General features: G+C 45.7%; 1 long non-coding RNA gene across 1 annotated transcript; it reads left to right on the top strand.

The window, feature by feature from the left end:
* The first annotated feature begins 1000 nt into the window (after positions 1 to 1000).
* LOC121062944 lies at positions 1001 to 21606 on the top strand. The gene is made up of 3 exons (XR_005815751.1): positions 1001 to 1212; positions 11013 to 11018; positions 21596 to 21606. It is a non-coding gene; the product is annotated as an uncharacterized LOC121062944 (long non-coding RNA).
* Positions 21607 to 22228: the final 622 nt, after the last annotated feature.

Genomic DNA, 22228 nt, shown 5'->3' with positions numbered 1-22228 from the left:
AAAAATGCAGCACAAAGCAAACTGTTTTTCTCTAGCACATAGAAACTGCCTTCTTCTAGCAGCTCTCCTGGGTGCCTGACAGCAGTCTCTCACTGTCTGCCATTCATATGATTTAGTCAGAGGCAGCCTGTGCTTGCTTCCAAGAGGGCCTAGACCCTGCAGTGCTTACCCAAAATCACCACTATGACCCACACGCTGTTTCTTTGCCTCGTAAGCACCACCCTGTGGCCAGCACACCCCACAGCTCCAATTGCTTCCAGCTTCCCAACTGATCCATTAACAAACGTTGTCAGCAGAGCTAAGTCACACTTGAAGCCAAGGATGAAGCCAAACTTTTCCACTTCAGGTACACGCTCTAACACTGGGACCTTGTACCTCACATAAGCTCCATTTAGGGTACCAAGCAGAAAGTCAGGAATGGAACAGATGCTCTGATATTTAATCTTCCTACAAACCAGTTATGACTGAAGCTTATTGACAGAACTGCAGCAAACCACAGAGGAAGGTAGTATTTAAATCCCTCGCAGTTAACGTAACAGCTAAATGTGCAGGTGTCCTGAGACGCAGGGACAATCAGTTCTGAAAGCATACATTTCTGAAAGCCAGGCACCAGGAGCATGACTTAGCAGTTCTAAGAAATAGTCTGTCACAGTATTAGACTGCTAGAGGGTAAGAATACTGTGAGGTATTAGCTACCACCCATGCCAAGACAGCTCGACAGCTTCCACAGGTGTATGCCTTCCTCTGACATCAGCTGTCTAGCAAAAACAATAAAAGCAACAAGAGCAACCCTCAGTTGTCATGATGGGAACCGCAGTCAGCCACAAAATCCCACCACTACCCCTCCCAGGTTTTATACAGGGAGTTTGAGCTACTCAACAGTCAAACGCACCCTGGTTTTTCAGAGTTCCTTTAGCAAGCATGTGTCCAGGGAAGTTGTGCACATGTGTAGTTAGAGCAGCTAGCCAAAAAAACAGTAATTGAGAACAGAATATCCAAGTCTTTTTACATGGAAACTTTTATTCTCAGTGAGATCTGTACATTCAAGTCGCACATACTTTTAAGTCTTTGATGGAGCTGGAGCACGTGACCACAAAAAACACCTCATCTGCTTGAATGGTTAAGAGTTTATGCCTCGAAAGTAGCCAGGAAATTTGTGACTATTTCCTTCAACTTTGCTTCTGTCTGGTCAGAGATCTTCCCTTCGGTCCTGTTGAAACAGAGTTTAATTAAGCTTCTGACACAGAAATGAATGTACGGTTAATTCCCAAGTTAAAAAAAAAAACAAAAAAACACACACTTTACTAACACAACATCCCTTCTCCTCAAGAAGAGTTAGTCCTGTTAAGAACTAAGGTTTGTCAACAAATACTCTCAGAACAGAGCCTTGCTGAACTGGGTACAGCTACGCCACAGAGGTGGAACGCACAGATCTGACTCAGGACAAAGCAAGCTAGAACCAGGTCACAGGACAAGACCATGGAAATACTCAAATCCCAACAGTGAGCTCAGTAACAAGGCAGCAAGCAGCACTTAATCTACAGTATTCTAATAACTCACAGCTATCAAAATCATGCCAACTCACTGCCTGAAGTGATTTCAATTTCAGATTACAGGACAAGCATGCAAATAGGTTCATTTTAAGCATCAGCTGGATTTTTTGAGTAAAAACTGCAGACAAGATGCTGAGCTCTGGATAAAATGTGGCGTCAGCAGCCCCTAATGCTGTAGAAGCCAGCAGGACCTTCGCTGTCACCGTGAGAGCTAAAGATCTCAGCAAAGCAAGACTTGAGAGACATAAAGACTTATGCTGCTGAATAAAAACAGGTCATATAATATCCAAGTCATCTTCTGCCTCACGGTAAATTATTTTATTGACTTTACATGCAGGTTTCCTTTAACAGTGACAAAGCATTTCGTTTTATCTGCTTTAACCACGCTGGATAATCAAAAAGCCAGTTTTGGGGCTCAACATCACCCTTCTTGTTTTGTAAAAGGATGCACAGCTCCCCAGCCTGAAGTATAATATGCCTTACTGTGAGGCCCCTCGGTGACTGTGGGAATAGTAGCTGTCTACCTTCTGGAGGCTGGTGAGTGGCTTGCACAAACACATGCTGAACCTTTCATCCTTTGCCCATCGTTCCCTTATCTAGGTGTACTGGGTGTGAGAAACACTCTGTAGCCAATAACTTAGGCTCAGGCAGGGATCTCAGTGAAGTAGTAATTTATTCGCGATTGCAATGGCAGGAGTCCCACAAGCAGGAGCGCACCTACTGGTTCCAAAACACAGTTTATATACTTTTTGATGACAGGACCCTCCCCTGTTTCCCCATTGACTGGGTAATCCAGGTTCACAACCTATCCAATGCTTCACAGACAATACATGGCCTTCAGTTGCCAGACTGTTGAGTTTCAAATTTCTTTTGACTTTTTTACTTTTTGAAGTGGTAATGTTTCTTCACTTATCTGACTTGACTTAACATCGTGATTTTCACCTAATTGTTCTAAGGAGTCTGGTTGTCTGCATTTTACAAGGTCGCCTGCTAAGTTTTCTTATCACTGCAAGCATATCTCAATACCCCATTCCTTTAAACAATGTAACCCTTACCTTTACCTTAATGTAAACCCATACCTTTAAACAATGTAACTCTGCAATAACAACATTTTTATTCCCACAATTCCCCCCTTTTCTTTTTTTTTTTATAAATTGTTGATTTTTGCAAAACTTTTCTCTAAGGTGTAATTTGGTAGATATCTTCCTCTTCTTCACTTTCTTTGCTTTACATCTCCTCTAATATCATCACCTTATCTGAGTAAGGTGGGGGATCCATGGTCATTTGTTTCAATAGTGCAGTTTCAGTTAACCACTGTACTAGTCCTTTTACACAGGGGATAATGCAACAACCAACGGCTGTCAAAACTCCTGCTACTACGATCAAGGATGTAAATATGCCTAATTTTTCTCCCAATTCACTGGCAAGGGTGGTAAACCCTTGCAATGCTCTAGTTACTATGCCATCCGGGGCTGTATTGTTGGGTATAAAAGTGCAACAATGGTTGCTCAGTATCACACACACACACCTCCTTTCTCCGCGAGCATCATATCTAATGCTATTCTGTTTTCCCAAGCCATTTTGCTGGTGGCATCTACTTGTTCAGCGATTCCTCTTATCGCATCCCTTGTATAATTTATGAATCTTTGATGATTATAATAAGTATAATTAATCCAATCCACATTCTTATTGATTGTTACCCACCAGAACAGTGACTCAAACCCTGCAGCAATTTGATTCCTGGCTTCCTGTTCATCGGGAACTCCTCTAGGCACCCCAATAGAATCTATGTATGCTCTGTCATCGAATGATACTCCTAAGCTTCTTTTACTTCTTCTGGGTATTTGTGATGTTTCTCTTTCAAATGCCAGGGTGAAGGGTATAGCTAATTGAACAAGTGCACAAGTGCCTCCCCAGTTAGATGGTAGGGTGTGTGATAAATTAGCGGGTGTTTGTTCATTGTCTCTAAAAGGAATGCAGAGAATATACTGAGAAGATAAGGTTTCACAATTTATGGCCTTGTTAAGGGGGAGGATTAAGAAAGTAGATAGTGAGGAAGGGGGTGCTGGGCAAACATCCTTGATGAAATAAAGACTCTGTGATCGCAAGGCATCGCTTCACTACCCCCTTTCCTGAGCACGAGCATAACGCATGAACACTGAGAGAGGAGCGACGACCCCCCAACAACGGACTGCGCAGCCTCAAGAGATTCAACAGGAACTTGGATGCTATAAAACAGCGATGCGAAAAAAGGAAAGTTGCGTGCCGTTGCGGAGCGGAGACTCCCTGGCCGCCCAGCGCTGTTTTGCTTGTGCCTGCTTACTTAATTAATAAAATATTTTTGATAGACCAGAAAATTGCGTGGTCTCACTTATGACAATTTTGGTGCCGTGACTCGGATGAAGGTGGATTGACTGGGGATCCTTTCGGGGGAGGCGCCCCGCCGGTTTCGGCGGCCCCTGGAACGGAAAGCCTCACTCGAGCCCTTCACTGACGAATCCTAAAATTAGGCACAAGCAAATAAAAACCGGTAACCCCAAGCAATCTTTGTGCACGAAGACCGAACGAAGACCCACGGGGTGGGTAAGTATAGGCCGGTGATCCGTTCGGTTGGGGTTGGGAATCCCGGAGCACGACATATAAGACGTCCAAGTGCGGATGAAGCGAGTGTGGACCCCTCGGTAGTGCGGTTCCCATATCCCGCGAGGGACTGGGCCACGAAAAGGGGGAAGCGTTTTGTGTGTGTGTGAGTGAAGGTGTTCCGGAAGATGGGGCAGAAGAAAAGTAAGCCTTCTGGCCTCATGGGAAGGGAATCTAGTGGTATAGGGATACCCTCTATTCCCTCTGATAGTCCGTTAGGAGTAATGATTAAACATTGGAGTGATTCCCCTTCTAGGCAGGGAAAGAGCAAAGTTAAAATGATTTATTATTGTATTGAAGTATGGGGCAATAAGCCCATAAAAGGGGACAGCGTTTTCTGGCCCCCATTTGGCTCTTTCGAGGATTGGATATGCCAAGCCTTAAATATTTACGTAAACTCCAAGGAGCCCTTTAGCCCGGAGGAAAGTGAGTATGCGCACCTCTGGATAAATTCAGATACAAGGACGCAATTATACCCTCTAAAAGAAAAAGGAGGGCGGGATAAAAAGAGGAAAGACTTAGAAGTTCCAGCACCACCCCCGCCCTATGTTCCACCGCCTGCACCGACGGCCCCCGTCCTTAATGGACCCTCTGAGTCAACAGTATCAGGAGAATCAGAATCAGATCATGAAGCACAAGGGCCAGTAACAAGAAGCAGGACAAGAAGTCAAAAATCTGACCTAAAGGAAGGATTATATCCCCTGCGGGAAATAGCAATGGGAGGACCCCAGCCAGGAATGGGGTATGTGGCTGTTCCCCTTAATTCAGGGGATGTCAGAGATTTTAAGAAGGAGATGGGAAATTTATTAGAGGACCCACTGGGAGTAGCCGAGAAAGTGGATCAATTCTTGGGTCCAAATATATATACCTGGGAAGAATTACAATCTATCCTGGGAATCCTCTTTACATCAGAGGAGAGAGGAATGGTTAGGCGTGCTGGTATGCGAATTTGGGATCAGCAGCACCAACAAGGCCCGGCTGCAGATATTAAATGGCCAGTGCAGCCGCCAAATTGGAATAATCAAGATCCCGTACATAGAGGTCATATGCAAGACCTGAGAACTATCATAATTCAAGGAATACGGGAATCGGTCCCTAGAGGACAAAATATAAATAAAGCCTTCAATGAGCAACAAAAGAAGGATGAAACCCCGACAGAATGGTTAGAAAGACTGCGAAAAAACTTGCAGTTATACAGTGGCTTAGATCCTGGAACCCCGGTTGGGGAGGCGTTGCTCAAGGCCCAGTTTGTAGCAAAATCATGGATAGACATTAGGAGAAAATTAGAAAAAATAGAGGATTGGCAGGACAAAGGGTTGGATGAACTCCTGAGGGAAGCACAGAAGGCATATGTTCGTAGGGAGGATGAGAAGGAGCGGAAACGAGTACGTATGATGGTGGCAGTGGTACGAGAGGGACAGAGAGGAGTCGGGCCGAATCGAGGGTTCGGTCCCACGAATGGGAAATTCAGAAAGGAAGAGAAGAGCGGCCAGGAACAAAGAAATGTGATCTGCTTTTACTGTAATAAAAGGGGTCACATGAAAAGGGAGTGCAGACAAAGAAAGGAAGATGAGAAGATGTTTAAGAGTGAATAGGGGTGTCAGGGGCTCTATTTGCTGGGGACCCGAGATAAAAGCGAGCCCTTGATAAAACTGAAAGTAGATCCCCAGCGTGAGGAAGTAGAATTCCTCATAGATACAGGGGCTGAAAGATCAACAGTCCAAACCTTACCCACTGGATGTAGGGCCTCTGCAGAAAAAGTACAAGTGATTGGAGCAAAGGGGGAGCCTTTTGGGGTCCCTGTTATAAAAGAAGTAACCATCGAATCTGATTCTAAAGTGAGTGAGGGATCTCTGCTCCTAGTACCAGAGGCCGAATATAATTTGTTAGGTAGGGACTTAATAATAGAGTTAGGGATAGGGTTAGAAGTGATAAGTAGAAGGTTAGAAATTAAGCTGTGCCCGCTTCGAGTGGAAGACAAAGCAAATATTGATCCTGGGGTCTGGTATACCTCAGAGAGCGTGGGAAAATTAAATATTAGACCTTTCAAAGTGACCATAAACAGACCAGAAACACCAGTTAGGGTGAAACAATACCCCCTTTCAGAAGAAGGTAGGAGAGGGTTAAAACCCGAAATCCAAAGGTTATTACAGCAAGGGCTATTGGAGCCCTGTATGTCCTCTTTCAACACTCCCATCTTACCAGTAAAGAAGAAAGACGGTAAATATAGATTAGTACATGACTTAAGGGAAATTAATAAAAGAACCGTTACCAGGTTCCCAGTGGTGGCAAACCCACACACCCTGTTAAGCCAACTGCATCCAGACGACTGATGGTATAGCGTAATCGATCTGAAAGATGCATTTTGGGCGTGCCCCCTGGATGAAAAATCTAGGGACTATTTTGCATTCGAATGGGAAGACCCAGATACACATAGAAAACAACAATTAAGGTGGACAGTTTTGCCTCAGGGTTTTACGGAATCTCCAAACCTGTTTGGGCAGGCCCTGGAGCAAATTTTACAAGAGTTTAACAGGACACCTGGCACAACAATGATTCAATATGTGGACGATCTGCTACTAGCAGGAAAAGATGAGGATGCTGTAAGACAAGCAAGTATCAGCTTGCTGAATTTTCTGGGGTCACAAGGATTAAAGGTTTCAAAGTCAAAGTTGCAGTTTGTAGAAGAGGAAGTAAAATACTTAGGTCATTTATTAAATAAAGGGACGAAGAAATTAGATCCTGAAAGGGTTAAAGGAATTCTAGGAATAAAAGCCCCAACTACTAAAAGACAGGTACGACAATTGCTAGGGCTGACCGGATACTGTAGACAATGGATAGAAGATTATAGTGGGAAGGTTAAATTTTTGTACAATAAGCTGAATAAGGACGGATTACTCAAATGGACAAAAGATGATGAGGAGCAATTAGAGAAATTAAAGGAAGAACTTATGCATCCACCAGTTTTGAGTTTTCCAGAGTTAAAGAAACCATTTTTCCTGTTTGTGAATAGCACCGAAGGGACTGCCTGCGGTGTGCTTGCCCAAGAGTGGGCAGACAGTAAAAAACCGGTGGCCTATTTATCCAAACTGCTAGACCCCGTTAGTAGAGGTTGGCCTAGCTGTTTGCAAGTTGTGGTGGCAGCTGCCCTATTAGTGGAGGAAGCTCAAAAGATTACGTTTGGGGGAGAAATCAGGGTTATATCCCCCCACAATATACGTGGAGTGCTGCAACAAAAAGCTGAAAAGTGGATCACAGATGCAAGGCTGCTGAAATATGAAGGAATTTTGATATCGTCACCCAAATTAACACTGGAAACAACCTCAGTACAGAACCCTGCTCAATTTCTTTATGGTGAATCGAGAGAGAAGCTCGAACATGATTGTCTTAGAAATATAGAAGAACAGGTAAAATTAAGACCTGACTTAGAAGATGTGGAATTACCCTCAGGGGAGCAGATATACGTGGATGGATCCTCAAGGGTAATTGAAGGTAAAAGAAAATCGGGATACGCATTGGTTAATGGAAAAACATTCGAGGTAATAGAATCAGGCCCTTTGAGTCCGAGTTGGTCAGCACAGGCCTGCGAGTTGTATGCTATGTTAAGGGCTCTAAAGTTGTTAAAAAATAAAAGCAGAACAATATATACAGATTCAAAATATGCATATGGAATAATCCATACATTTGGAAAAATATGGGAAGAAAGGGGACTAATTAATTCTCAAGGAAAAGGACTGATTCACGAGGAACTAATTATCCAAGTTTTACAAGCTGTAAGGGAACCAAAAAACATTGCTGTGGTACATGTCAAGGGACATCAGAAGGGAACAAACCCTCAAATTAGGGGAAATAATTTGGCAGACCAGGAGGCAAAACGAGCAGCACTCGTGTGTATATGAAATAGCTAAGAGGGCGGACTGTCCGAGTTGCGGCAGGGGGAAGGATTTAAAGAAATTCCCCTGCTATGATTGCTGGAGCGAGTGGGGAGTCGAGGGAATAGAGTGCAACTGCTCTGAAAAAGAAACACCTCCTTATAAAAATTGTTACAAGTGTGGACCGGCTCAATCGCTGTGGTCGAATGGGCCTATTCCGCTCCCATTGCTCTGCTTTACTGCTGTAGAAAAGCAGAAAATGAAACAGATGGGAATAAGGGAAACTGAAAAAGGAGAATGGGTCCTTACCGATGGGCGTAAGGTAATACCGAAAGCAATGGCTCTGAGGGTGCTACGGAGACTACATGAGCGTACACACTGGGGTACTCAGGCGTTGGTAGATCAATTTGCTACAAATTACATGTGTATAGGGGTATATAACATAGCAAAAAGAATTGTGAATGACTGCATAACTTGCCGGAGGGTAAATGCTCAGCACATGCGGAGAAGAGTTCCCGGTGGACGGGAATTGGCTCACCGACCTTTTGCAAAATTTCAATTGGACTTCACTGAACTTCCAAAAACAGGAAGATATAAATATTTATTGGTCATTATAGACCACTTCACTAATTTTGTTGAAGCATTTCCTGCGGTAAGAGCTACTGCGCAAACCGTGGTGAGAATATTGTTAGAAAATATAATTCCCCGATATGGGATTGTGGAAACAATTGACTCTGACAGGGGACCACATTTTGTATCTAAGATATCCCGTGATACTATGAAAGCTTTGGGAATCAATTGGGAATATCATACTCCCTGGCATCCTCAAAGTTCAGGAAAAGTAGAACGAATGAATGGGGAAATTAAAAGGCAACTGACTAAGCTGATGCTAGAAACAAAGGCTTCCTGGATAAAATGCTTGCCACTAGCTTTGCTAAATATACGCACCCAACCCAGGACCGATCTGGGAATCTCGCCCTTTGAAATGCTGTATGGCATGCCTTATGATTTGGAAGTACCCCCTGATCACCCCCATTTGCAAGATGCCCAATTAAAACCCTATCTAATACAATTAATGAATAGGTGCAAGGAACTGCAGAAAAAGGGCCTAGTTGCACAGCGTCCCCCGCTGGACATGACAATACATAAAATACGACCGGGAGATAAAGTCCTGGTAAAGACATGGAAAGAAGTTTCACTGACACCACAATGGGAAGGTCCCTATGTTGTTCTGCTCACTACAGAAACTGCTGTTCAAACTGCAGAAAAGGGATGGACACACACCAGCCGCATTAAGGGACCCATCCGCGATGAAAAGTGGGAGGTTACTCCGGGAACTGATGATCTGAAGCTCACCTTGCGACGGTCCCGATAAGTATTGTGGGTTAAGGCAAAGGCCCTCCCCTGAAGAACACTACTGCTGCCGAGAAGAACTAAGACCTCGTAGTTGGTTGCAACCCAACTGACGAGCAAGGCAGAGGAGTGAATTAGTGGGGAAAAATGGGTCTCGGCCATTCCTATTGGTATTTAGGGGTCCTCGCAGTGATCACCTCCTGCATAGCGACTCAACACCACCCACACCAGCCTTTCCAGTGGAGTCTGATAAGAGGGGAAGACACCACTATGGTACAACAAATCATTACGGCTGGTGCCCCCAGTTTTAAGACAGACCTTTGCAAAATAACAACCGTAGAACCGTGCAATAATCGATCAGATTTCTATCTTTGTCCAGCCTCCCATCCAGGAAAAGGTTACTGTAATGCCCCAGCTCAGTATTTTTGCGCTTCCTGGGGATGTGAGACTATTGCCTCAGCATGGAATCCAGGTGGGGAAAAAGACAAATATTTAGCTGTCCAATTTGGACCTAAGGGCTGTATAAACCGCAGAGTAGCAAGGGGGATTCGTGGGGCTCCCCTCGTTGGGGGAAATTGCACATTTTTATGGATAAATGTAACTAACCCTATGGATCAGGGATGGATTTTTGGAAGAACTTGGGGAATACGATATTATGAGCATGGGGGCGACAGAGGAGGATTTATTCTAATTAAGAAAAATAGGCTACCAGAGGCACCGCGACCCGTGGGGTCCAACCAAAGTTTGGGACCACTTTATACGGTGCCCCACCCCACACAATCTAGCAAAAGCATGAGTGTGACCGAAACAACATCCTCTCTGACCCAATTCCCTAGTGTTACAGAGGGAGATATGGTTGCCCCTATAAGTGGCATGTGGAAAGTCATAAATGCTAGTTTCCAAGTGCTTAATCAAACCAACCCGGACGTAACAAGAGGGTGTTGGCTATGTGTTAGTATTAGGCCTCCGTACTACGAAGCAATAGGGGATATTGGGACCCTTGAGTATTCGAATGAAACTAGTCCCTACAAATGTAGCTGGGGACAGGAGGTTGGGATAACGCTAACTCAGGTTACGGGAAAAGGTAGATGTGTAGGGACAGTTCCAAAAGGGAAAAAGGATTTATGTAATATTACTGAAAATGGGTATCAGTCACATAACTGGTTAATTCCTGCAAAGAACACTAGATGGGTATGTTCGTCTTTAGGGGTAACACCATGTCTATCTTTAAAATTGTTTAACTCTTCACATGATTTTTGTGTACAGGTAGTAATTATACCTAGGATTCTTTACCATTCTGAGGAGTATATGTACATCCAACATGCTATGGCAAAAAATCACTTAAGGAGGAGAGAGCCTATTACGGCTGTTACTTTAGCCACTCTGATGATTCTGGGGGCTGCAGGAGCTGGAACTGGAATTACCTCTCTGGTAAAACAAAGCCAAGAATTTACTTCTCTACGCATTGCTGTAGATGAGGATTTGGCCCGTATCGAGCAATCTATATCAGCTTTAGAGAAATCTGTGCGATCCTTATCTGAAGTAGTACTACAAAATCGTAGGGGATTAGATCTGCTTTTCCTACAGCAAGGAGGATTGTGTGCAGCCCTACGAGAGGAGTGTTGTGTATATGCTGATCACACTGGAGTAGTGAGGGACACAATGACCAAATTGAGAGAAGGGTTGGAGAAACGAAAAAGGGAAAATGAAGCCCGCCAGAATTGGTACGAATCCTGGTTTAATTACTCACCTTGGCTTACCACACTACTATCGACTTTAACAGGACCTTTGCTGCTGCTTATATTAGCATTAACTTTTGGACCATGCATATTTAATCGAGTAATCGCGATTGTAAAAAGCCGATTAGAGGCAGCTCACCTTATGCTTATACGCACCAAATATGAATCTCTTGAACAAGAGGAAGATGACACAGAGACCTTAATGTTGAGCAAACTAGTGCTTCAGAAATTCAATGAACAAAATTTGTTAGAAAAAGAAAAAGGAGGGATTGTGATAAATTAGCGGGTGTTTGTTCATTGTCTCTAAAAGGAATGCAGAGAATATACTGAGAAGATAAGGTTTCACAATTTATGGCCTTGTTAAGGGGGAGGATTAAGAAAGTAGATAGTGGGGAAGGGGGTGCTGGGCAAACATCCTTGATGAAATAAAGACTCTGTGATCGCAAGGCATCGCTTCACTACCCCCTTTCCTGAGCACGAGCATAACGCATGAACACTGAGAGAGGAGCGACGACCCCCCAACAACGGACTGCGCAGCCTCAAGAGATTCAACAGGAACTTGGATGCTATAAAACAGCAATGCGAAAAAAGGAAAGTTGCGTGCCGTTGCGGAGCGGAGACTCCCTGGCCGCCCAGCGCTGTTTTGCTTGTGCCTGCTTACTTAATTAATAAAATATTTTTGATAGACCAGAAAATTGCGTGGTCTCACTTATGACAGGGTGGACCGTAAGATCTTCCCTCCACAGTACCACCAGAGATCTGCCCCGGGGATCTCAAGTCTTGAGCAGTTTCCCATCAAGCCCTTGGTAGCATTCAAGGTCCTCGTGCACAAGGCAAATTCTCCCAGATGACGGGTAGCACTCACACCCTGCCGTGAGAGGCAAGCTGTATGGTTACCTATAGCTGTAGAGAATGCAGGGGGAACCCTGATATTGCTATCACGCAAGGAAGGGAACAGCAAAGAGAGAGACTTACAGGCCTCATTTCGCCAGGCAGTCTTTTCTTGGTACAATGCAATCATACATCGCATCCCCTGGGAATCCCTGGTCCACCCCAATGGGCAGGGCACTATCTGGGCAGTCGGTCATCCCGAGGCACAAGCGTAGCAATTGCTATGGTTGAGACTCTGGACAGTATATTTGACCCATTCTATCCAGGCATTCACATCCCCATACCCTGTTTCAATCTCAAATGTTTGAACTGCCGCATTTCAAAGACGGCCTCCTGTTTTCTCTCCTGTTTTCTCCTTGAGTTTCTCCCTTTCTCTGACGGCAATAGAGGATCGTTTCCATACAGCTATTCTCAGTCTGGCTGTTGGGTCTCTCCCAGTTATTTCTTCTCTCTGCTCGATTGTCGTTGGGCATTTACATCTCCACAAGCTAACACCTCACAAGCATCAAACGTGACAGATTGTGGTACATAACCCTCTGTCACATTCACCCATATTTTGACGGGGTATCCCGTCTTACTATTATCTGGTCATGCCTTTTCCAAGTTGCCAATTGACCAAGGCCTTCTCTGAGGCCTACAATCACTAAAAACAAAGTTAATAATTGATTTTTCCCTGTCATTATTTTTAAACCTTAGGTTTCCAAATAATTATCAATACAAAGAATAAGATGTACACTACTACTATAACAAACCCCCCTTGGGAGCACTTCAATTCGCTATAGGTCTGTCCTTTCTCTCAATCACAAGTCACACTCATTAGTTACCTGTGAAAATAAAAGGTTAGTTTACAATTGTAAGCTTTTATCCTGCTCGGAGTCCACTATGAGATTTTTCTCTTTGATTTCAACTTCCAACAAGTCTTCTGTAGGAACAGCTTCCCAGGTACTAGGGTCGACGGGTGCTTTCACTCGAGTATAGTGAGTCCAACCTTTTTCCGCAGTTCCTTTGGCTGTTTCAGTGGTTAGTAGTACTTGAACGTGTCCTTCCCATTCAGGCTGGAGTTGATCCTTTCCAGGTCCGAATCAGGACCCAGTTTCCCACGGGTTCTGAGAGATGACAAAGAAGAGAACAACCCCAGAATACAGTTCTTAAGAAAAATCTCTCTTGTTTCAAATTGTGGTATCTCATCCCTTCTGCCCAGATAGGGTAATCCGAACAGCATCTCATATGGTGAAATTCCTATATCCTTTCTTGGTGCTGTTTGAACCTGGAGGAGTGCTAAAGGTAAGCATTTTACCCAAGGAAGTTGGGTTTCTAACACTAATTTAGTTAATTGCTTCTTTAATATCTGGTTCATTCGCTCCACCTTCCCAGAAGAGGAAGGGTGCCAGGGGTGTGTGAAAATCCCACTCAATCTCTAAGGCCTGCATTAACCCTTGCAGTACTTGTGAAGTGAAATGACTTCCTTGATCTGAATCAATGTTTTCAGCTATCCCATATCTAGGGACTATTTGCTCCAGTGATACCTTAGCCACCGTGTTCGCAGTGGCAGATATGGAGGGGAAAGCTTGAAGGCATGAACGACACGGACTCCTGATGGCTCTTCAACAGCAGACCTTTATTGCCATTTTTCACCACTACATATACTTTCCCTGTAGCCCCACACGCTGTCCATGTGCCCGAATCTGTCTTACAATTGGTTAGAGACCCTCAGACACATGCCTCGAGCCAGCCAGCAATTGGCCACTGCCCAAAACTCATCTTTAACACTGTAGCCAATTTACTTTATCTCGTCCTTGCTCAAGTTTTTGGTTCTACCTCTTGTTTCCTCATTATCTCTAACTTAGGGACATGTGAAACAGCATGAAGCCACCTGCAAATTCCTTTCCCACAAAACAGCACAAAGCTCCCTGCGAATTCTTCTCCCACAATTCCCCCTTTTTTATTTTCAATCAACCAAACGCTTTCTATAGATTTTTCTATCAATCACCGCACACACTGCTATAAGCAAGGTACAATAAGCAACAGGGTGAAAAAATCACATGCAGAATTACGATTGTAAAGTAGTGTGCCTACTAGAATCTACATCAGTCAACAAGCCACTAAGTGCTAGGAATGTTGCTTTGCAACAATACTGCTTCTTACTTGAACAGCACAATCACACAATCACACAATCACGCAAAGAGGCCTCTTGCACTTCTCATTCATACCACAAGAAAACATCACTTAAAATAATTTGTGTGTGGCTTCAGGAGGTCCTTGTCTGCTCCTGTGGTGAGCGGCTGAGAGTGGAGACCCCTCCGAGGAAAAAATGCTCGGGGTGCACCTAGGGGCGTCCGTTCCACAGTCAATCCCACAGCCGAGCAGAGTGGCTCCTGGCGCAAGGAAGGATGCTATTATAATTTGTATAAGGACAGCAAAGAGATGCATTGCAATAAGGAGCAAGTGTGGCGCTGACCTTTTTTTTTTTTTTTTTTTTCCGAGTAATTAAACCTTACACATGCTCTTACTGTTTCACATCTCAGGATATCTAATTCCTGTGGCTCTAGGGGCGCTTGCCATAAGTAGACAGTCCAGTCTGTTATCCGCCGGGTTCCCCACCAGACATGTCGTAGATGGGTCGTTTCATTGGCTCCACCAGATCCAGGAACCTCCTCCCATCTAACCTTTAGTGCACTGCTGTATTAACCAGCTCGAGATTATCACCGAATGGGTCACCCACAGTCTGGGCTGGACTGAGACCCAGGAGGCGCCGAAGCTGCAGAGGCGGACGAGGATGATGGTCCCAACCATGGTCGCACGCCACGAGCCGGCACCCATCGTGGTCCTTGCCCTGTGGAAACACAAGCGTACCCTCGCCCCCAGGTTATTAAGGGATATGGTCCTTCCCACCCCCCAGTATCCAGATTTCTCATCATAACCATCGCTTTTCTTGTTGGAACGGACGTTAGTCCTGATTCCATTGATTTAAAATGCTTAATTATAGGTGGTACGTCTTCATATTGAAAAGGTAGTGTCAAATGATTTATGACATATACCACTTTGTTCAATCTATTCTGCGGGGTCTCCTGTGTCTCCCCCTTTTTCTGCTTAGCCAATAAGTCCTTTAACGTGCGGTGAACACGTTCTACTATTGCTTGTCCTGTGGGTGAGTGTGGGATGCCTGTCTTGTGAGTGATACCCCAGGTATGGAAAAAAAGTTGCGTAGAGCGGCTCGCATAAGCCGGGCCATTATCAGTTTTTATTTCTTTAGGGATTCTGAGGGCGGCGAAGGCCGCACGGAAATGCGCCTGTACGTGACGGCTTGTTTCGCCCGTCATCGCAGAGGCCCGGAGCGCGTGCGAAAAAGAATCTATGGACACGTGAACGTATTTTAGCCTCCTGAACTCGGGAACATGAGTAACGTCGGTTTGCCAAAGCTGAAGAGAAGAGAGGCCCCTAGGATTAATTGTAGTCGGTGGGCCTGGTCGTTGTTGACAATCTGGGCAGGTCTGTACTATGAGTTTAGCATCTCCTATGGGGATGGCAAACTGTTTGGACAATGCCTTTGCAGCCTGGTGGAAGAATTGATGTGATAAACGAGCCTGGGACAATGTATTTGGCACTGGGACTTGCAATGCAATGTTAGTCAATTGATCTGCCCGGGCATTTCCTTCTGCAAAGAATCCCGGGAGTGTCGTATGACTTCTAATGTGGATCACGCAATAAGGGTGGGTACGGTGCTCTATAAGAAATAATAACTCTCTAAATTTTAAGAATAGTGCTTCGTTCTGGATGTGTTTGATCTGAGATCTTTCAATTCGTTGTGCTACTCCTACTGCATAATGTGAATCAGACACAATATTTAGTGGAGCCTGGTCCCATTGCTTGAACGCCATTACTACTGCATGTAATTCTACTATCTGAGGGGAGCCCTGTATTGTTTCTATCACATGTTGCCAGTGGCCTCCTTGTTCCCACGTGACTACAGCTTTTCCCATTCTCCCTGACCCGTCTGTAAATACTGTTTGTCCTTGGACTGGGTGCCATCGATATAGCAGCTCGTCCTCAACGTGTACATTATTATAAAAGGTAAGCATTTTATGAGACGGGAGATGTATATCAAGTTGACCATTGAAACCCGAAAGGGCTGATTGTAGCTCTAAGCTATTCTGGAGGCACCAATCAAGATAGTCTTTAACTATTGGAATGATAATGGATTTTGGCTCTTCTCCGGCCATTTCTATAATTCATTCTCTTCCCTTCCTAATCAAATCCGAAAACATTTCAATGCGAGTGGCAAGTGTCTTTGTTGGTTGGTGGGGTAGAAACACCCATTCTAATAGCAGCAACGGGTCTGTTGCATTGGAGTCCCATTGCGCAATAATAGCTAAAGGTTGTGGGTTCTGGTTGCATATGTAGAGCTGAATGGGTAAATTTTCTGCTCGCCGCTGGCATTGTTGGGCAAAGATCTTCTCTATACGGTGTAGCGTCATCCTGGCTTCATTATTCAGCTGGCAGGGCACATTAATATTAGTGTCCCCTTTTAGCAACTCGAACAGGGGTGCTAGTGTATGGTTGTCAATTCCGCATTGCGTCCTTATCCAATTGATATTGCCTATAAGCTTCTGGACATCATCGAGCATGCGAATTTCCATTGTAATGGCTACGTTCTGGGGTTGAATACTGTGCTGCAGTATCTTCCAGCCTAAATATTTCCAAGGCGGCTCGATTTGAATTTTCTCCGGTGCGATTTGTAATCCCCATGTCTGGAACTCCTGTCGTAGAACAGGCAGTACCTCTTGCATTAAGTTTTCTGTCGGACTGGAGAGCAATATGTCGTCCATATAATGATAGATGTATATGTGCGGGAATCATTTGCGTACGGGGCGTAGTGCTTCTGCTACATATGTTTGGCAAATTGTTGGGGAATTTTTCATCCCTTGGGGCAGCACAGTCCAATGATACCTATCCATTGGTTCGGTCTTATTGATTTTTGGGACCGAGAATGCGAATCGAGGAGCATCAGCAGGATGAAGCGGAATAGTAAAGAAGCAGTCCTTTAAATCGATAATCAAGATATTCCAATTGCGAGGGATCATAGCGGGAGAAGGTAATCCGGGCTGGGGAGCTCCCATGTCTTCCATTGCATTGTTTATTTGATGTAAATCGTGAAGTAATCGCCATTTCCCGCTTTTCTTTTTAATAAGAAACATGGGTGAACTCCAGGGACTGGTTGTGGGGGCAATGTGTCCCAATTGTAACTGTTCTTGGACAAGTTCTTGGAGAGCAGAGACCTTTTCTGCAGGAAGCGGCCATTGATTCACCCACACAGGATTATCAGTTCTCCAAGTGAGTCTCATGCGCAGTCGCTCGTCAATGGCCGCTATTGAAAAATTTCCGGAAAGCTCAGAGTGAACTCGCCCTGCCCCATCACATCCCTCCCCAGGAGACTGACAGGTATGAGGGCAGCATACGGCCGGACGTTATACAGCGAGCCTTCCTGAGTCTTAATGGTAAGCATATAACAGCTCTGAAAAGTATCAGAGACACCACCGACTCCCACAAGGCCTTTTGTGGTGGAATCTAAAGGGCAACTTTTGGGCCAATCGTGAAGAGAAATTACTGTGACATCTGCCCCAGTATCCATTAATACGGTTATTTGTGCGCTGGAGGGGTCGGCCTTTGGGTGATGAAGTGTTAGTGTCAGTGTAGGCCTCTTGATGGTAATGGCCGAGGCCCAAAACGCTGACGGGGGTCCCGTTGATCCAAACTCCGCGTCGTGTCGGTCGCATGTCTCTGCTTGTGGAACTATGGCTTTAAATAGTATTAACTGTGCAATTGTAGTCCCCTTGGGAATGAGCATCGGTGGGGAGGGAGTCCATGCCATTGCTTGTATTATGCCTTCATAATCAACGTCAATGACTTCAGGCAGTATAAAAAGACCCGTTAGTGTGGTGCTAGACCGCCCTAGCAAGAGGGCGCTGCATCCCTTCCCTATTGGTCCTTTTACGTTTAGAGTTATTTTGCGGACCCGAGTGTCCCAAAGCGTGCAGCTCGTTACTGTGGAGACATCCAATCCGGCGCTTCCTCGGGTTCTGGCTGTGAGGGAATCCACCGTGACGTACTGGGCGGGATCGCTGGAGCAGTGGGCGGCTGCGGTCGCAGCCCGGTAGTCATCATCGCCCAGGGCGGTGACTTCCGCGAGGACGGCCCGCCCACGACGGAGGGCCGAGGCACTTGTGTCGTCGCGCGGCCCCGCCCCGCGCTCTGCTTCCCGTTTCCCTGCCGCGGTTGTAAAGGTCGTCCCTCTGCATCATGCGTAGAACGGCACTGTCTAGCCCAGTGCCATCCCGTGCCGCACCGTGGGCAAATAGTGGGAGGGGCAGAGTTACCGCGTTCCCCCCCCGCTCCTCGCTGTGGGCATTTGGTGGCAAAATGTCCCGTGGCTCAACAGCGAAAACACCGTTTTCGCCTGGTTTTAAGCGCAGCAGCAAAGGCTCCGGCCAAAGCGGCAGTGTGATGTTCTATGGATCCGACTCGATTGCAAGCCTCTAGCATTTGTACCAGTGTAGTATTAGCAGGCAGGGCTTGGAGTATTTTCTTACAGTCTGTGTTTGCATTTTCCACTGCCAGTTTTAGTATAAGGGCCTCTTTGGCCTCGCGGTTGTCAATTTGTTTGTCCAAAGCGTCTCGCCATCTATCAATGAATTGCATATAAGGCTCGGTAACTTGTTGCCTAATGCTGGTAAATGATGGCTCGGCTTTTCCAACTTCAGGCAACTTCAGCATAGCCTGGAAGGCCAGAGACGCGGACTGCCGCAAGATGGCACCGTCGAGCCTAGCCTGCAATCAAGTAACGGCTCAGTCCCCATCAACTGTGGGATCCCGGCTCCCAAGAGGGGGTCGCCAGGCTGCCGTTCTATGTTACCCAGGGCGGCTAATTCGCACCCTTCTTTCCATTTTTGCTCCCACAGTAATTTTTGTGTTGGCGTTAAAATCATCGCGGCTATCTGACGGCAATCGTACGGCACCAACAACTGACCAGTCATAACATTTTCTAACAGTGACTGAGTAAATGGTGCATGTAATCCATATGTAGTCACAGTCTTTCTTAATTCTTTAATTAGGTCCCATTGGAAGGCATTATATTCATTTGGACCGTTGGGTCGCACCTGTACCGGGAAAGCCATTCCTACCGGGTCCCCGTCTTTTAGCGCTTCTCGGCGCACCAGCTCCCATCGTTCCCGCGGGTCGAAAGCTCGGGCCCCCAGGGAGGCATTATCGGGGGCAGGCAAGGCGGGAGCCGAGGGGGTCAGCGGGGAGGGGCTCTGTGGCAGCGGTCCGCAGCCCTCTTCCTTGTTATCCCCCAGGTCTATCAAACTGCACTGCTCTGGTGACCTTGCAGGCTCTGATCTCGGTTCGGCTGCTGTTATTGCCTGGGCAGCGGCATTCTGTACTTCCTTTTCTGCCTGCCACGATCTTAAAGTCTCAGTCACCAGCCGCCATGTAGTCATCACCTCAGCAGCATTAGTATCCCCACTGGACGCTGCTTCCCATATTTTTTCCCCCCCTTGGTCCTAGGTTTTTACATCAAATACTGTAGAAGCCATTGAGGGGAACCCTTGTTTTCGCAAAATTTTCAATAATAGCTTTATCTTAAACGGATCATATTTTACTCCCCTGTCTATTAGGAGTTGCTTTAGTAATTTCACTATAGCCTCTTCCTCTGCCGAAAGGCTAGCTCACCTGATTAATGCCCAGCTGCTCACCTGTCCTCCAGGTGATGTCCCAGGGTTGAAGCTGCAGTCCAGCTGAGAGCTTGATCTGTTCTGCTGTGTTCTGTTCAGACTCTCGTGCAGCGGTGCTCCTTCCTGATCATGTCGGGGTCACCAATTGAAGGCACGCACAACACGGACTCCTGATGGCTCTTCAACAGCAGGCCTTTATTGCCATTTTTCACCACTACATATACTTTCCCTGTAGCCCCACACGCTGTCCATGTGCCCGAATCCATCTTACCATTGGTTAGAGACCCTCAGACATGCGCCTCGAGCCAGCCAGCAATTGGCCACTGCCCAAAAGCTCATCTTTAACACTGTAGCCAATTTACTTTATCTCGTCCTTTCTCAAGTTTTTGGTTCTACCGCTGTTTTCCTCATTATCTCTAACTCAGGGACGTGTGAAACAGCACGAAGCCACCTGTGAATTCCTTTCCCACAAAACAGCACAAAGCTCCCTGTGAATTCTTCTCCCACAAAAGCTTACACCCATCCAGTCACGTGGTCAATTAGGACAAACAAGTACTTAAGTCTCCCTGCTTTAGGTAACTCAGTAAAGTCTGCCTGTATACCTTGGAAAGGTCGAATCCCTGGCTCCAGTCCCCCTCTAGATGGGTTACAGATGACCTTTTTATTTACCCTTTGACGTATGGTACATCCTCTGCATATTTGCTTCACTGAAGTGTATATTCCTACACAGACATACTTTCTTAGCACAACATCACACATTGCTTGCACCTCCCAATGACTCTCTTGATGTAAAACAGATAATATTTGCCTCACTGGTCCTTTATTCAGCATTTCTCTCCCATCAGGGAGTATCCATTTTCCCTCAGACTTCGTGGCTCCTGATTCCTTAAAAAAAAATCTCTCTCTTAAAACTTTTTAGTTCTTTCTTAGTTTTCAACAATTCCCTGAATCCTCTCTGGATTTATTCTCCGTTTTCCCTCAGACATTAGATGCCTTAAATACCTGACTTCTCTTTCTACATATTGTAATTTATTTTTCAATACTCCCAAGCCCTGCTTTCCCAGAAAGCTGAATAGCTTGTTAGTAGCTTCCTTCACAACTGTTTTCTCCTGTCCTGACAATAAAAGATCATCCACATATTTGTAACAGTAATGCCTCCTTGGGAGTTTGGAATTACTCCAAAATTTGTTCTAGAACTTTGCCCAAATAAATTGGTGGCCCTGTAAACCCCTGAGGTAAAACTGTCCATCTGTATTGTTGCTTCCGCCCTCATTTCAGAGTCTTTCCAGTCAGAGGTGAATATATCTTTGCTCTCAGGGCCTGAGAGCACTCCATTAATAACACTGTTATTCCAGTCTAACAATTTACTATTTGAATGCCCAATTTCATCATCAAATCCCTTCCCAACAAGTTAGTCCCTGCCTTGGGTACATACAATAATTGCCCAGAGATCATTTTATCCCCTAGTCTCAGCTTGGTATCCCCCAAAGGTGGCACTGTTATCCCAGCCCCTTCTACCCCCATCACTTTTAGGGTTTCATTAGTTAATTTAATCCCTGATACTTTACAGGCCAGTAATGACCTAGCTGCCCCAGTGTATTGGGTTTGATGGCAAGGGTCGGGGGGGGCTGCAGTGGCAGCCCCCACGAGGAGAAGCCAGAAACCGCCCCGTGGCAGATAAGGGACAATTTCAGCCAGCCCCAAAGGGGCCCACCGCTGCCCAGAGCCAAGCCATGAGCAACACAGTCCGTGCCTCTGTGAGAGCACATCCACGAAAACAAACAAACAAAAACCTGCTGCTCAACAGCAGCTGGGAGAGCGAGGAGGGAGAAATCTCCCCGCAGACACCAAAGTCAGCACAAAAGGAGGGGGTGGAGGCGCTCCAGGCAGCGGAGCCGAAGCCCCCTGCGGCCTGTGGAGAGGCCCCTGGTGGAGCAGGCTACCCCCCCTGTCCCTCCCCCTTCTCCCCGATACTTGGGAAACTGACCAAACACCACAGCAAATATACCAAAACTTCTAGACTGTTACTTAGATAATGCCTACATCCTCTTTCCTTGCTCATTCAACTTCAAATAGCTCTGTCAAATGCTACATACCACACCTTTAACACTTTCAATAACCCTTTTCACACTTCTTTTATTCTTTCTCCAGCCTGTACTTTCACCAAAGGCTCAGTCAGGGGCCAACTTAATTCCATACTTTTTTTCCCTCCAGGATGCTGAAACAACATATCAGTATACCATATTTCATCCCATTTTCCTTCTCTCCTCCTTCTTCCACTCCTGATATTCCTATTTGAAGTGGCCAGCCTGGCCACACTTAGAACATCTTATCAAAGCCTGTCCCTGCTAGGATTCAGCCTGCAACACGGGTAGCTTTCCTTTCCTGCCATTCCTTCATCTCTCTTCCTCTCCTTTCCATCCTGGCCCTGACTCCTCCTGAAAATTTTC

This window comes from Cygnus olor (assembly GCF_009769625.2).
Source record: "Cygnus olor isolate bCygOlo1 chromosome W unlocalized genomic scaffold, bCygOlo1.pri.v2 SUPER_W3, whole genome shotgun sequence".
NCBI lineage: Eukaryota > Metazoa > Chordata > Aves > Anseriformes > Anatidae > Cygnus > Cygnus olor.
This window is presented reverse-complemented; position numbering and strand designations above follow the sequence as displayed.